Here is a 16,627-nt window from a genome sequence, read left to right on the forward strand (position 1 = left end):
TGTGATTTATCTCTCTCCTGCAAGTATATTTAGATTGTTGTCAGTAGACGTATATGTGTATGCGAGAGGTATTGTTTAATGTGGACAACGCCGTGTTGCGTCGATTTATCTCTTTGCAAGAGGAGGCCATACGGTTATCTCGGTTTGTGACTGAGGACGAGATATCGGTCATTGCTTTCAGCAATCGATTTTTTCAGAATTGGCGTCTTGGGGTGGGGGTGTAGCTCATATCTTGCCATGTTATTTCAGGAGGTTTTAAAGGGTACACGTTTACAGTAATGAGGGAAGGAAGGGTATTAAGGGTGAAGTGTCGCAGGGGTGGCTATATATAAACATGGGTTGGCCTCCCATCTCGCTTGTTTATGCATGGCTACGGATAGGTTAACTCCTCGAACGCAACGCGACGGCTTTGACCTTTGGGTGTGATGGCTTGACCCTACCGACCTAAGCCAAGGGTTTCCTTCGTGGGGTTCAGTCAGTTATGGGGCTTGGGGAGATGTGTATGTGTGTGTTAGTTTTTGAATAAAGATTTTTGAACACATGTAGCACTTTAGCTGGCTCGACCGATCGCTCCCTCGTGCTCGAAGACTGGTAGATGAAACATGGTGGTTGTAAAGTTATACAACGGGGTACACCGCTGGTCTGGGTGCTTTGCTCGGCTGGTCGTACGAGGCGTGAGAGAGGCGGGCGCTCCGCCCTAACGAGATTACGCGGGAGAAATTGCTGACGTGTTCCCCTGGGCCGCCAGGCCTTTGTTTGCTGAGTCACGTGTCGGTTCCCATGTTCCTGACGGCAACAATGTGTTCTTGACCATTCCCGTCACGCTTCTCGCATTGTTCTTCTATTACGTCTCCCTATATCACAAGATATACGTCTTAACTGTTATCGCATTGTTGCGAAATCTTGGGAGTCTATGGAGGCTGGAAATCCTACCATTCTCAAACTGTTGTCAATTTCTTCCAGCAGGAAGAGAAAGAGTCAGGGGAAGGGGCACTTTTTACCTTGAAGGCTCATTCGTCTGTTTCTTAACACCGCCTTCGAGGGAACGTTTCAATTCACTTGTCTTTCGTGAGGCATGATGTATTGTTTTGAATTAGTCATTCAATGATTTGACGATTAATCGTTGATTAAGAGAGTGCAGGATGTTGTCCATCTTGTCGCCGGCCGGAACCGTGGGTTCGTCTATTGTTTCGCCATCCAGTCTGTAAAATATTCATAGAACGAATCTGTAGGAGACCTATTGGCCCGTGGCGAGGCTATATGATGAAGGGATTATTATTATGATTAATTGCTATTTTCATGGGAATAATAATGATAATAATTATGTATTATGCTTATCATTATTATTATTATTATTATTATTATATTATCATTATTATTATTATTATTATTATTATTATTAATGTTGTTAATTGCCTATTTTCTTGGGTAGCCTGTTGCCAGGAGGCAAATTATCAAGTTTGTTTTTCTTTGGGCCCGTTATACCAGCAGTTTATTCCAATTTCCAGGCTACTTGTCTCCTATCGTTTCTTTTTACGTAACTCATTTATTGTTGATGTATTTTCGTGTGAAAATACGATATTCCACTGGGAGTTCTGGGCCGGGTGTAGGGTTGTGGCGATAAGATTTGAGAGAGAGGTGCCGAGTGGCGTGGCCTTGACCGCCGCTAATGGGGTACTGTGCTCTGCTGAAGATATAAGAGTTCATCCCTTAACTGTCTTCAATGTCGCCCGAAAGGGCTTCCAAGAGTTTCAAGGTCGCTTGCCCTTCTTGGTGTAGTAATGTTATACTCCTTGCCCTGGATATGTACTTGTCTGGCGTTCGCCGTGTGAGGCACATACATATATTTTTTTTTTTTGTTCCGTATCATGTCCCAGTTTGTTTTAGAATTTAGTGTGTCTCGCTCTTCGTTTTCTTCGTTCATAAGTCATAGTGCCACGCATTTCGTTTTCTGCGTATTTTCCTGTTTTTCCCCCTATAATGGCTGATATGGTATAGGCAAAACGACTTTACAGTAAAAGCTCAGTTGATATGAAACAGAGATACTTTCATTCATTACGATTATTGTTATTATTATCATTATCATCATTATTATTATTATTATTATTATTATTATTATTATTGTATTATTATTATTATTATAGTATAACCAGGAATTCTTGCAGCTTCAGGGGTGCGTTACAATCAGTAGCGGGGAAATGCTGGACTCCTCTGGAGTGAGAAGTCCTTCAGCGAGAATGTATTCCCATGCTGCAACCTCGCCGAAGTAGACTATGCGCGCGCGACTTAACCATAGGTAGCCAGAGCCCGGTGTAACCCCCCCACTTTCCTCTTTGTATTTGCTTCTCAGTGTTGCGCTAGCATCTGTAGGTTTTGAGATTTATCGAGTATTATATCTCCACTCGTGTGAGTGTGGACTGTCGAATGCCCTTGTAAATGTGTGATATTTCATATCGATACTTATGGGTCAGACGAGTTGTTAGACGTGTTTTAAGCATTGGCGTTTACCTCTTGTATACACGAATAGGTGGACGTCTGTACAACCCATGGGTGTCATGGCCTGGTCTTTGGCCTGACCCCATAAGTTTATGGGTAAATATCGGGCCAGGTCATCTCGCACTCAGGGGTCATACAGTCGTACGGAAGGGGATAAGTATGAGCGTGAGGGTGATACAGACTGCATCGATGGTGACGGCGATGTGGTAGGGCGGCGGTAAACATAGAAGCAAGCAAGCAAACACCTCCCTGCCCTACTCGCCAGCAGTAATGTCAGGGCCTTTCCCTATAGCGGTGCCTCGGCCTCGACAGCTCGCTCGCCCGCTTACCCGCCCACACCGTAGGTACACACACACACACACACACACACACATATACACACACACACACTACTGCTGCTGCCACTAGTTGGGCACATCTACAAACAATGCTTGATTAGTTGCTTTAGGTATTTCAGTGTCGCCTGGTTCTAACACAACGCTGTTGGAGAGGGAAGGGAGCTGCAGAGAAACGATATTCCTAGGTATGCATAGCCAAAGCGTTATCGAGTTCGTTTGGGTAAAGGGTACGTAGGAAGGGGTTAGGCTGGTTATTGTCCACGTAGAGTGAGATATATTGGCTCGTAAATTCCCATGCTGTAACGACGAGACGTGTGCACACACACTCATTGCAAAGCGGACGAAGACAGATATCCGTTGAGTCGTTCCTAGAACGCTCGTAATGAGTGATGACGCACGTATGACGGGGGCGAGTTGGGGGGGAGGGAATAAAGCACGTGTACGAATGTACGACTTCTTGAAGCTTACGGTGGGGCTTCCTGTCGGAATGTTGAAGGTCCTCCTGCTCCGGTCCGTTCCCCACCGTGAAGAGGGTCGTGGTGATGGAGACTAGGATACGACGCCAGCGTTATGATTTGTCAAGTCCTTTGACCTGACCCCTAAGGGTCAGGTCAAAGGTCAGTTAATATTACCCGTAGGCCCTGCTAGAAAACAAAAAGGTTATGTTAGTGTGGAGTCTTAATTGGTCATGCCAGTAACAATGTTACCGTGCAGTGAAATTATTCAAGTTGGTTAGCTTGATTATAAACTTAGGTGAAATTTGATTTGAATTCTCACGAATCTGTCTTTACAGCTGAGGTTTATTGTTTTATTATTATCGTTGGAGATATTAGATTTATTGGTTGTGTTCAACTGTTGAATAGGAATCGTGATGGCAGATTTAATAATCACATCATCAGGGGAGACACAAGAGAGAAATATAAGTCAGTTGATATACATCGAAGAGACGAAGCTAGGACGCTATTTGGTAAACAATCACAATCACATGTTTACCAAATGGCGTCCTAGCTTCGTCTCTTCGATGTTTATCAACTGACATATTTCTCTCTTGTGTCTCCCCTGATGATGTGATTATTACACGAAAGTGCACTTGGGAACTTATCGTGTTTCATTTTCCCCGTGGACTCATAGGAATATCTTGATCACGCGCAAAATTGTGATCCTTATATATATATATATATATATATATATATATATATATATATATATATATATATATATATATATATGGTTTTAGGAACTAATGATCTAACATCAAATAATAATCCTAATAACTTGGAAACATGTAGTCGGCTTCCATCTTGTTGCAGTACGAGATGTAAACAGACTCATGTAGACTTGCATGTGTTTGGGAGGCGAAAGGAAGGTTGCGTGCGCGCGAGGCTGACACAGACGTCAATATCGTCCCCAACAGCCAAAGGTTACCATCACGATATAATGAGGACGTTGTTGATAACACGGGCTAGGTGGCGTTCGCTTTGGTAACCCCCCCCCCCCCCCCCCCCCGCACGCTTAAGACTCCTCCGCAAATGCCAAATATCAAATGATCATATCCGTTAATTATTTCGGTCCTATTTCAAGATAATGCCATTTTTTTCTTCTTCCGCTGGACTCCTCTTGTGTCATGGCCCCCGTTGATGTTTCTTCGTCAAGTACTGTGAGTATGGTTGCGAGGTGGTAAATACCGTAGATCCTGATATTATTATAGGAATGATGATAGCGTAGCTTGCTGGAAGAGTGAGTGGCCAGCTCCTCGTATGGCGCACTTTTCATCATTCGGCAGTGAGGTTGTCGGACGCTATCAGTTATTGTCTTTAGCTGTGCTCGTTTGGTGTAATGTTCAGATGGGAGCGACATTGATGTAGGAGAGAGTAGGGTGTTGAAATTTGGTGATTGCAACAACAGTTTTGCATACCGTGCGCTTGCCTCGCTACACTCGAGGGTTGTGTGTCAAGGTTTGTTTTGCTGTCGAGTCAGATATCGTGGATGCAGTTGTGTGTGTTTTGGTAGCCGGGATTACATAATTCGGATGCAGCTGTATATTGTATTGCTACGTTCACAATTTCCATTTTTTTTTTTTTTTGTATATTCACTATCGCATCTTAGTTTGCTATAAGTAGTTTCCTGACATGAATATGTCTTTAGCTATACTCATTTCATATAGTGGATATACGTGTATATATATATATATATATATATATATATATATATATATATATATATATATATATATATATATATATATATTATCCTGTTTCGTACCATGGATTTGCCGGTATGTTATACTAAAGTTTTGTATATTTTGCTGTACTTGGATATCATGTTATGGACATGTTTTGCTGTATTGGTTTCGTGTTGTAGGGTATGAATGTAGTTTGCAGCGCTGAAGTTTTTCATAGGTATATATAATGCTATGCTTAGGTTTCGTTTCATGGGTACGTGTTTCGCTGGAGGAAGTTGACAAAGGGAACTGTTTTGTACATAGTTGAAATGGTTTTGAAGCGGCGCGACGATAGAGATGGTTAATGTCTTGATGCACAGTTTGTAGACTTCATTGTCTCTCTCCAGAGACGTTATTAGTAACTAAAGGTTTTACTGGAGTGTACGCGAGGTATTTGACTCGAGTGTCGAGTAAGAAATGGCACTAAATAAGTGCATTAACCATCTGAGTATAACCTATTGACTCTTGGGTATGATGGCTTACGTTTAACCTGTCCTTAATTAAATGGTTGATGGGAAAGGCTAGGTTATCCTACCTAAAGGGACGGGCCCCTCTCGCTCACGTCGTGGGATCACGGGGAACAGAGACCACGGGAGGTTAACAGCTAAGCCAGATAGCGTCGGTGTGACTGGACGATACACGGGCTGGTGGTTCGGGCCTCGCAGCAGCAGCAGCAGCAGGGGGGCACACGTGCGACACGGGCCACACGTCAGGTACATTCACACCCGTGCTACCCTGTGAGCTCCTGATGATTGGCACCGCCGTTGATCCTGGCTAATGGAGGGAGGGGAGGGGGGTTGCATGATTACAGCGTCTCTCTCCATTTCTATATTTGTATATGTTAGTCTCATGTTACAATGATTGTGTGCTGGGGTTGGTGGATATTACACACAGGAGTCAGGTGTGTGTGTGTGTGTGTGTGTGTGTGTGATGTTACATATTTGTAATTGTTTGTTCCTAATGAGGAGGTAGTTTCACGCTAATGGGGTCAGTGACGGGTACGCGTGTTGTTAGTTTTTACCCGTGGCTGCGATCGCTTCGTGTGTATGATATACAGGCTCGTGGTGACAGTATTCGACTGTATGGTGATGGCTGGAGCTCCATCTCGTATGCGGACAGCTTCCAGGGCTTGTAGTCGCCGCTGGTCCGTACTTGACGGGACGATAGAGCTGTTCTTTTCATATCTTTCCATAGTATGAGGGTCATATTACCAGGTTCCCGCCACTTGTGTCGTATGGGTGCTCCTTAGTACAGACAAGCGGCGCTCACAATTCGTACAAACTGTCCAGACACACACACACACACACACACACACACACACACACACACGTATTGTGTGTGTGTGTGAGGTGGCTGTAGTCCCTGAGTGATGGTCAGCCAGTGAAACTGCGTGTATACCAGCCATTTTAACGTCACCCACGACACTCGGCGCTCCGCATACAGAAGGCGGTGGATCATAGCGAATCAGGTCACCGAATCAGGTCACTCGCATCCCCTGACGCCTGACGTATCCCCCCCTCACGCTTCTCTTAACCAATTTTCTACCCCACACACCTCCCATCCCGCACCCGACCTACCTGATAAGCTAACACCTGTGACAAACTACAGCTGCATGCGGCGGACTATATATATATATATATATATATATATATATATATATATATATATATATATATATCTTTTCTCTTTCAAACTATTCGCCATTTCCCGCATTAGCGAGGTAGCGTTAAGAACAGAGGACTGGGCCTTTGAGGGAATACCCTCACCTGGCCCAATTCTCTGTTCCTTCTTTTGGAAAATTGAAAAAAAAAAAAAAAAAAACGAGAGGGGAGGATTTCCAGCCCCCCGCTCCCTCCCCTTTTAGTCGCCTTCTACGACACGCAGGGAATACGTGGGAAGTATTCTTAATCCCCTATCCCCAGGGATAATATATATATATATATATATAATGTATATATATGGTGATATGCAAGCGTTTGGATCGAGACACATCTGGTGGGCTTCGCAAGAAGACCAGATGTACCCATCATTGTTGTCGGTTTTTTCTTATGTACTCGGTTGGTCGTACAATTGTAGCCGTCTCGTACAGGTACTGGTGTGGTGGAGTGAACATATTGTTGTGGTGGCGCTGGAGGTCGTGATTTGGGTCGTTACGAGATGACAACACTTGCGGACTATCGTGTATATATATATATATATATATATATATATATATATATATATATATATATATATATATATACACACACACACACAAACTTCCCCCTGCCGAAGAGTTTGAGGTCTCGTTGCTAACCCGTGGCCTCTCTTGATAGATTGCTAACTACACTTAGCATCGTTGACCCCCCACCACCACCACCTCAAATTACATGTCATTTGATCCCCCTCTTGTGTTGCATTCCAGTGAGATATGTCATTGACGTAGACTTCCAGGGCATACAGAAAATAAGTGCAAGATATCACAGCTTGTGCAGGAGGTGAAATTGCAGGGACTCATGCCGTCCGTGGTGCGCAACGCTCGCAGCAAGATGTGTGCGTTGCTTCGCCTCCCTCAGTGGCGGACAGTAGTGGACTTACGCTGGCTGTAAGTAGGAGAGCCGTGAACATGTGACTGTCTCGCAGAGGAATGGAGGTGGGCCTTCCCGCCTCTTTAATTAGCGGAAAATAAAATTTAAATTGATCAAGAACACTGATTTCGGATGTGATTGGAATTGGATGGAACCAAATCGAGGCGAGATTCCTCCAGTGGACTTCAAGAACAAAGAGATGCGAACTGTGTGCAATCCGGGACTCTAGACGGGGTGCTTCGTTAACGGCTGTGATAGTTTTGTGATATTAGTAGACGTTAATTTGTTCCGAAGACACGCTTAAGCGAGAGAAGAATAGAGACTATCTGACGAATAAGGAAAGATTGGCAGCCGAGATAACACTTGAGGCGGGTGGTTTGGAAGCCGCGTCACCCGTGCTCCGTCGAGTGCAGCCACCGCTTGCATTGACTACAGGCAGGGCCCTGGTCTCGCCGTCGCCACCTCTTGCAGCGAGTACTGGCGTGGTGTGAGGCGGCGAACTGCGGGTGTGGCGTTGTTATGGCCGGCACGTGGGCTGGCTTGGCCACACCGGTGCGGGCCCGTAACCCCAACAGCTGGTGGAGTCGTCGTCGACAGCAGCTGCCGTCTGCTGTAGCCCCTCTCTTCTGTAACGTACTGCTGCTCCTCCTCCTTCAGTCGTCCTCCACGACGGCGCTGTCCTTCGAAAACAACAGGTAAATTATATTATATTGGGCCGAGGCCTTTCCCCTCAAGCCCTCAGGTAAGTCTGGTGGAAGTTACTGTCTGAAGATGTGAAGCAGAGGAACACCTGAGTGAAGAGGGTCCTCAGGGAGACATCGGTCCGTAAGTAGTGTTTCTGTCCCCCTCCCTCCCGAGACACTGATGGTTTTTATACTGTCATGAGCTCCCATCATTGTGTGGTTAGCCTCACCCCTCGAACCCGACGATGCGACCTTTAAGCACGAATACAGGAACCGTCGATGTGATGGCGTGACCTGTCACACGAACCTTCATTGGTCAGGTCAAAAGCCCATGTCATCTTGACGAAGGTTCATGCCCTCGTGTTTAATGGTTGTACCTTCGTGTTGATGGGGTAAATCACGCGTGTAGCCACTGTGTTGTCATTATCTTTGAGTACTGCATCAACATTTGTTCCACGAGACCTGATAGGTAATATACCATTTAGCTGAAATTGTTTATCCCCATATTATCTGTACTGATTAAATGGGTACGAGTTTAACTTGCGCATGGAGAGGAGGTCACCGGCGGAAGAATTTAACCCAGAATGTCATATAGTCAGAGTTGGGTTAAGCCGTTGCTGGCACGGCCATCAAAAAGCTGTCATTCGGGAGGAGATTTTTTTTCGTAATGACGCTTGTGGAAAGGATTTGAGACGAGGAGTCTGTTGGGTGGTGCAGGAAGTGGAGATCAAACGATCAAAGACGAGGGGCGAAAAAAAGAGGAATGCTCTCTTGGGAGAACTTAAAAAGAGGAATTGAGGCAATAGACGCAGGGGGAAGGGGGCTCTGGAAATAGACTTATGGAAGCATGGAAAAGTGGGTCAGGCTGCTGATGAGTGGACGAAGGCCGTAATTGTCCCACTGCGTCAGGAGAGAGAGGTGTAAAAGCGAGCGTGAGGATTACAGAGGAACAAGTAGGGTTCACTCGGTAGACACGTATGGTTGGAAGGTGACCGATCGTGATAACAGGATTACTGAACTCCCCGTGATGGTGGGGAACGTGGTGGGTTTAGGGAAGGACGAGGATATGTATGTCAGATATTTATTATTTTCTCTTTATATTTTTTTTTTTTTTTTTTTTTTTTTTTATACTTTGTCGCTGTCTCCCGCGTTTGCGAGGTAGCGCAAGGAAACAGTCGAAAGAAATGGCCCAACCCCCCCCCCCCATACACATGTACATACACACGTCCACACACGCAAATATTCATACCTACACAGCTTTCCATGGTTTACCCCAGACGCTTCACATGCCTTGATTCAATCCACTGACAGCACGTCAACCCCTGTATACCACATCGCTCCAATTCACTCTATTCCTTGCCCTCCTTTCACCCTCCTGCATGTTCAGGCCCCGATCACACAAAATCCTTTTCACTCCATCTTTCCACCTCCAATTTGGTCTCCCTCTTCTCCTCGTTCCCTCCACCTCCGACACATATATCCTCTTGGTCAATCTTTCCTCACTCATTCTCTCCATGTGCCCAAACCACTTCAAAACACCCTCTTCTGCTCTCTCAACCACGCTCTTTTTATTTCCACACATCTCTCTTACCCTTACGTTACTTACTCGATCAAACCACCTCACACCACACATTGTCCTCAAACATCTCATTTCCAGCACATCCATCCTCCTACGCACAACTCTATCCATAGCCCACGCCTCGCAACCATACAACATTGTTGGAACTACTATTCCTTCAAACATACCCATTTTTGCTTTCCGGGATAATGTTCTCGACTTCCACACATTTTTCAAGGCTCCCAAAATTTTCGCCCCCTCCCCCACCCTATGATCCACTTCCGCTTCCATGGTTCCATCCGCTGACAGATCCACTCCCAGATATCTAAAACACTTCACTTCCTCCAGCCTCTCACCATTCAAACTCACCTCCCAATTGACTTGACCCTCAACCCTACTGTACCTAATAACCTTGCTCTTATTGACATTTACTCTTAACTTTCTTCTTCCACACACTTTACCAAACTCCGTCACCAGCTTCTGCAGTTTCTCACATGAATCCGCCACCAGCGCTGTATCATCAGCGAACAACAACTGACTCACTTCCCAAGCTCTCTCATCCCCAACAGACTTCATACTTGCCCCTCTTTCCAAAACTCTTGCATTTACCTCCCTAACAACCCCATCCATAAACAAATTAAACAACCATGGAGACATCACACACCCCTGCCGCAAACCTACATTCACTGAGAACCAATCACTTTCCTCTCTTCCTACACGTACACATGCCTTACATCCTCGATAAAAACTTTTCACTGCTTCTAACAACTTTCCTCCCACACCATATATTCTTAATACCTTCCACAGAGCATCTCTATCAACTCTATCATATGCCTTCTCCAGATCCATAAATGCTACATACAAATCCATTTGCTTTTCTAAGTATTTCTCACATACATTCTTCAAAGCAAACACCTGATCCACACATCCTCTACCACTTCTGAAACCACACTGCTCTTCCCCAATCTGATGCTCTGTACATGCCTTCACCCTCTCAATCAATACCCTCCCATATAATTTACCAGGAATACTCAACAAACTTATACCTCTGTAATTTGAGCACTCACTCTTATCCCCTTTGCCTTTGTACAATGGCACTATGCAAGCATTCCGCCAATCCTCAGGCACCTCACCATGAGTCATACATACATTAAATAACCTTACCAACCAGTCAACAATACAGTCACCCCCTTTTTTAATAAATTCCACTGCAATACCATCCAAACCTGCTGCCTTGCCGGCTTTCATCTTCCGCAAAGCTTTTACTACCTCTTCTCTGTTTACCAAATCATTTTCCCTAAGAGAAGAGAGAGGCATTTGGACGATTTTTGCAGGGAAAAAATGCAATTGAGTGGGAGAAGTATAAAAGAAAGAGACAGGAGGTCAAGAGAAAGGTGCAAGAGGTGAAAAAAAGGGCAAATGAGAGTTGGGGTGAGAGACTATCAGTAAATTTTAGGGAGAATAAAAAGATGTTCTGGAAGGAGGTAAATAGGGTGCGTAAGACAAGGGAGCAAATGGGAACTTCAGTGAAGGGCGTAAATGGGGAGGTGATAACAAGTAGTGGTGATGTGAGAAGGAGATGGAATGAGTATTTTGAAGGTTTGTTGAATGTGTCTGATGACAGAGTGGCAGATATAGGGTGTTTGGGTCGAGGTGGTGTGCAAAGTGAGAGGGTTAGGGAAAATGATTTGGATTCTCTTTATATATATATATATATATATATATATATATATATATATATATATAAAGACCGGAAAATTGTAACCTTGACTCGTGTACATGGAAGGCTTTTGAATGATGTCATTTTAGAGTGGAAATGGTGCATGGATGAGAGTGAGTGGGGTATGACTACTTGGTCGTCAATGAGTTGTTTGACGCCACTGGGGCTATTTTATGTTTTCATATGGATGGAGCATTGCATGGGGTGAGAGCAAGGTGGGGGTGATAATGGTGTGATACTTAGCCATGGAGAATCTAGAATGGAAGTTTGCCGCCGTTGATGTATGCAGATGACGCCGTGCTGATAGCTAAATCAGTGGAAGAGTTGGATAGAATGTTGGGCCAATTCCATGATGTTGGAGGTGGAGGAGGAAAGTCAATGCGAATTAAAAGAAAAACTTAGTTTTTATAAAGGAAGGGAGGTTAAGTAAGTTGTAAGATCAGTACGCACTGGGCAAGGTTTGAGGATGTATGCGTGTGTGTTTTTGATGTTGCGGTATGGATGAAAAGAAAATGGAGATTTTTTTATAGTTTGTGTTATATACAAAAGATGGTGTGAGGGTGGGTAACGTTACGTTACACATTTGCAGGCGATCTTTAAGCTGATTGCAGTAGGAGGGGGTGTGTTCTGGACTCGTAATGTGTGAATATTTTTTGTATATCACTAACTATCCAGTTCGTCTTCATACGTCTCTCTCTCTCTCTCTCTCTCTCCCTCGTTACCTCTCGTAACTCCTCCTGCCTAACTGACTGTAACTCCAGTCACGGTGTCTGTAGTGGCCACACGTGCGTATCTTGTGTGAGGTTTCCATGGGAGTGGGAAGTGTGGTGGTGATTAGCTTGAAGGAGGGGAGGGTGGTAGAGATAACGGGGTGGGTGTCTGGGGGGTGAAGATGGGTTATAGGCACGCGGCAGTGCACGTGAGGTGAGGCAGTGTACCAGCTGACTCTCTACCGCCCTAGCTTTTCTATCCCTCCATCTCCATCGTGTTAAAAGCCTTGCAAGTGTTCCCTAATCGCCTTCCGCTGCCTCTTTATTTCCTGGATTAGTTGGTTTGTAGGGGAGGAAGAAATAGTTGGACTGGAGATGGTATGTAGGGTGTATTGGTGTAGGCGGGTGTGTGTGTGCGTGGTTTCCTGGATGAGTGGCACACGCACTACCTTTCCTATTACCACTAACACATGTCTACACCGTATGCCCAGAACACCCTCACTCCTCCTCATTCACCACGTCAGTACAGACGTGCCATCCTCCCTCCCTCCATCCCTCCCTCACCACCAGTTCTTCTGCTCCTTGCCACGAAAGTCCAGCCTTCATCCACGACGGCCTTGCCACACCCCTGCCCATCTATATCATCCCCCCTTCTCTCTCTCTCATACACGTTTCTACCGCCTCATGTTTAGTTGGTTTCACTTCCTGTATTTTCAAGTCTGTGAATCTTTCCTCAATTCATCTCATTCCCTTAAGCGTCCTGAATCGCACGGTCTTCTCTCTGATCATCGGTGTATCTTTGGTGGTCATCTTCTTTAAGAGACCTAATGTGGCAGTGAGGCCTTATCTTCCAGCTTCTCTCCTTTGGCTTTTCCTCCCACACTCCCTCCATCTGCCCTAACATAATTAGCTCCTCTTCATATCTAGATCGGTCTGTAACTGTTGATAGATCAACCTCTTCTTTCCCTAGTCAACAGCAGTGTTCCACAGGGTTCTGTCCTGGTTCCTACTCTCTTGCTCCTTTTTGTCAGCAAGTAAGTGTATGTATTCGTAGTCTTATTCATCACTTCTTTCCTCCTCTTTTAAATCGCCTCCATCTTCTGTGGCTCGATCTACGACTCGCCTCGTCTCAAGTGCCTCAGTAAACTCAGGATGTCCCAGTGGTGGCAGACGTGGCCTTGAGCCTGGTGCCACAAAAGCACTTTTTTTTAATATTCCTTCCTTATATAACTCGACATCTTTTCCATATCCTCTTATGACTCTCTTATTCCTCCCATCCAGCGACATGACCATGGTAGTATCAATCGAAATACATAAGTCTGTCTTGGAAAACCACTCCCGCATAGAATACATATAGCTAAGTCTACCACTTAAGAAACTGGGAGTCGAGTCCAGATGGGGAGGATTTTAATTTCCTGAACAGTTGCACTGACGGTATAAAGGATCGATTCTTACCTCTCTGGAGCACTGCTCTCTTGGGAGATGCTAACACCACACTCTTGGTTCTTTCCTTCCTTCTGTAGATAGTAGATCTGTATCTGTCGTGAGAGCTCGTTGCCTGCGTGCCCCTGCCAGTATTTAGCTAGTCCACGTAACACTCTGCAAGCGCCTGCGTTGCAGCGTTACTGTAGCTTTTGATGATGCTAGGATGGGCCGTTGCGATGTCTGTTTCTTTCCCTAGACGGTTAGGCTTTGGAGTTCATTCTCATCTTAAAGTATTCCTGCTAAACAGTTCGCCTGTTTGCTGCACACTTTACTGCAGTTCAGAATTGGGCAGCGTTAAGCAACCTGGCACACCATGGTTTAGTGTAGGGAGAGAACTGAAACAAGCGGGACGAGTGAGAAATTATATTTCAGGTTTCAGCAGTTTCTCAAAAGAGGAGGAGGAGGGGGGAGTTAAGATGAGAGGCTGACGTCATGGTCAGCCTGCAAGTCGGCTCTGCACACAGACACAAGGCCCGGTTCCTGGGAGTCGGCAACAATGCGCGCGCGCGCGCACACACACACACACACACACACACACACACACACACACACACCTCTGCCGCTTGTTCTTGTTTTGCCGTCGTTTCCCGTGTTCACGTTACCCAGCCCGTGCGCACGTTGCTGATTGTGGTATTCCCACCTGTTCCTACTTCCCTTCAGTGTTGTGAGTCGTGTGTGTGTGTGTGTGTGTGTGAGTCGTGTGTGTGTGTGTGTGTGTGAGTCGTGTGTGTGAGTCGTGTGTGTGTGTGTGTGTGTGTGTGTGTTTCCCCGGGACGGGAGCGGCTGGTTGCTTCATCCTTCTCCCCTCAGCCATTATTTCCAGAGCTTTATGGTTCGGGCTTGACCCTGAGACAGGCGAGCGGTACGTCCTCGCTTTGACAAGGGTCGTACCGTCGTGCCTCTAGGGTCGTACTGTCGTGCCTCTAGGGTCGTACTGTCGTGCCTCTAGGGTCGTACCGTCGTTCTCAAGGGTCTTGCCGTTGTGTTCAAGGGTCGAATCATCGTGCTTAGCAGTCATAGCCTCGTGCTCAAGGGTCGCACCGTCGTGCTCAAGGGTCTTGCCATCATGTCCAAGGGTTGAATCATCGTGCTCAAGGGTCTTGCCATCATATCCAAGGGTTGAATCATCGTGCTCAAGGGTCGTACCATCATGCTTAGCAGTCGTAGCCTCGTGCTCAAGGGTCGCACCGTCGTGCCCAAGGGTCTTGCCATCATGTCCAAGGGTTGAATCATCGTGCTCGTGGGTCGTACCATCTCGCCAGTGAACGACAGGACTCGAAATGATCACCGGTTAACTTCAAGAGATGGTTGGTATGCTCTCAGATTTCTTCGTCCTTGTGTCATAATACGTCACACTAAAAAGTGCTAAAGTCGTTATAGCGTTGTGTTTACATGATATAAATTTATTGATCTCAGTACTTAATGAAAGTTTTACTTTTTTTTTTATCCTTTATGGTCGTTTTAAGTGTGAAAATTCTTTGTAGAACTCTGTATACTAAAGGAAACGAATGACAGGAAATGTAATGAAACGTCATTGCTAACAGGAAAACAGGCAGTTAAAGTTAAACGTCTTTTTTCCCATATTTTTTCCTGTTTTGAAGTTTTCGCTTGACGTCACTGGTTCCGTGAGACATCGTGATGTCGTATTGGGTTATGAGTACCGCCACCTCATATGCTGGTGTACTGTAAACATCTTCATACAGAGGTGTACCCTCCTCTATTACGCCTCATATGGGGGTGTACTCAAACCCGTTCATGTGGTGGCATATATACACACAGCCTTCCTCACGATAGATCTTAAAGGCACCGAACCTTCTAGGCACGAAAGCACGACCCTTGTGCACGACAGGACGACCTTTGGGTATAATGATCCATAGGGATCAGGTCTTGTGCCAGAATGTCACTCCTGTGGTTTGTGCCGTCGTGTTCAAGGGTCGAACCATCGCGCCCAAGGCCCGAACAGGCATATGCGCTCAAGGGTCGAACCATCGCGTTCAAGGTCCGAACCTTCATCCTCAAGTGTGCTCAAGAGTCGAACTGACTGTCATGTTCAAGGGCCGAACCTTCGTGTTTGACAAGGGGCCAAGATGAAGGAAGGGTAGAGGGATAAGCATTATCGCCATATCATCGGCGGCGATAGGCCACCAGAAAGAGGGCAGCATCTCCACCCACCCACACAACCGCCCCCACCCACGCCCTGTCCAGCAGGACCTTGGCTGGGTGTGTGGGGTGGGGGGAGCGTAAGATAAGATAAGAGCTGCGTTCGTGTCACGAGGTACATAACACAAGTGAGGCGCTTTCATTGATTATGTTACTGGTATCGCTATTGTTTGTATCTGGCACTCTTGTGGAACTCCTCCAGTTTGAGTGAGATGCGTGTATCCATGTTTATTGCTCTTTTGTTTTTTCCAATTCAGTAAACCCCCTGAGCACAACTCACTACCCTTCGCGTTTGAGGGTCCGACCTATGGGTCAGGTGGGTCTGGCCTCTGACCTGACCCGTAGAGGGTCAGTTCTGAAGTTATGTAAGAGGAGGCCTAGGTCGGTGATGGCCTGTGACGAGGTTATCATCTTCTGGAGGACAGTAATGGTATCTTTTAAAGAGGTCTTATCGGTATTAGGTAGATAAGAGGACAGTATTAAGCAGGATCTGTCCTGAGACTGACCTGCAGGTTGACTACCGCCCCGTATTTTTAACTGGCTACCTCGAGGGTGGTGGTTCCACACGATGGATGGATGTACACCATTAGGTGGAGTTCATGGTTATGGCAATGCATCACGTCGGTACAGTCTGGCCTGCCCTTGAAATTACAGGTGATCATTAACTGTTTGGTTCAGGTGATCCAAAT

The 16,627-nt window shown here is 45.8% G+C and overlaps 1 protein-coding gene across 2 annotated transcripts in view; it reads left to right on the plus strand.

Moving 5' to 3' along the window:
* The window catches only part of LOC139755356 (SUN domain-containing ossification factor), a 127,599-nt gene that overhangs the window by 44,854 nt on the left and 66,118 nt on the right, over positions 1-16,627 (plus strand). The window contains exon 2 of one of the 2 annotated variants that reach the window (XM_071673528.1): positions 7,460-8,317. The exons of the other annotated variant lie outside the window; for it this stretch is intronic. The gene's annotated coding sequence lies outside the window, so the exon portion shown is untranslated. The remainder of the gene's footprint in view (positions 1-7,459; positions 8,318-16,627) is intronic. 2 annotated transcript variants of the gene reach the window in all.

Source organism: Panulirus ornatus, chromosome 19 (genome assembly GCF_036320965.1).
Source record: "Panulirus ornatus isolate Po-2019 chromosome 19, ASM3632096v1, whole genome shotgun sequence".
In the NCBI taxonomy this organism is placed as follows: Eukaryota; Metazoa; Arthropoda; class Malacostraca; order Decapoda; family Palinuridae; genus Panulirus; species Panulirus ornatus.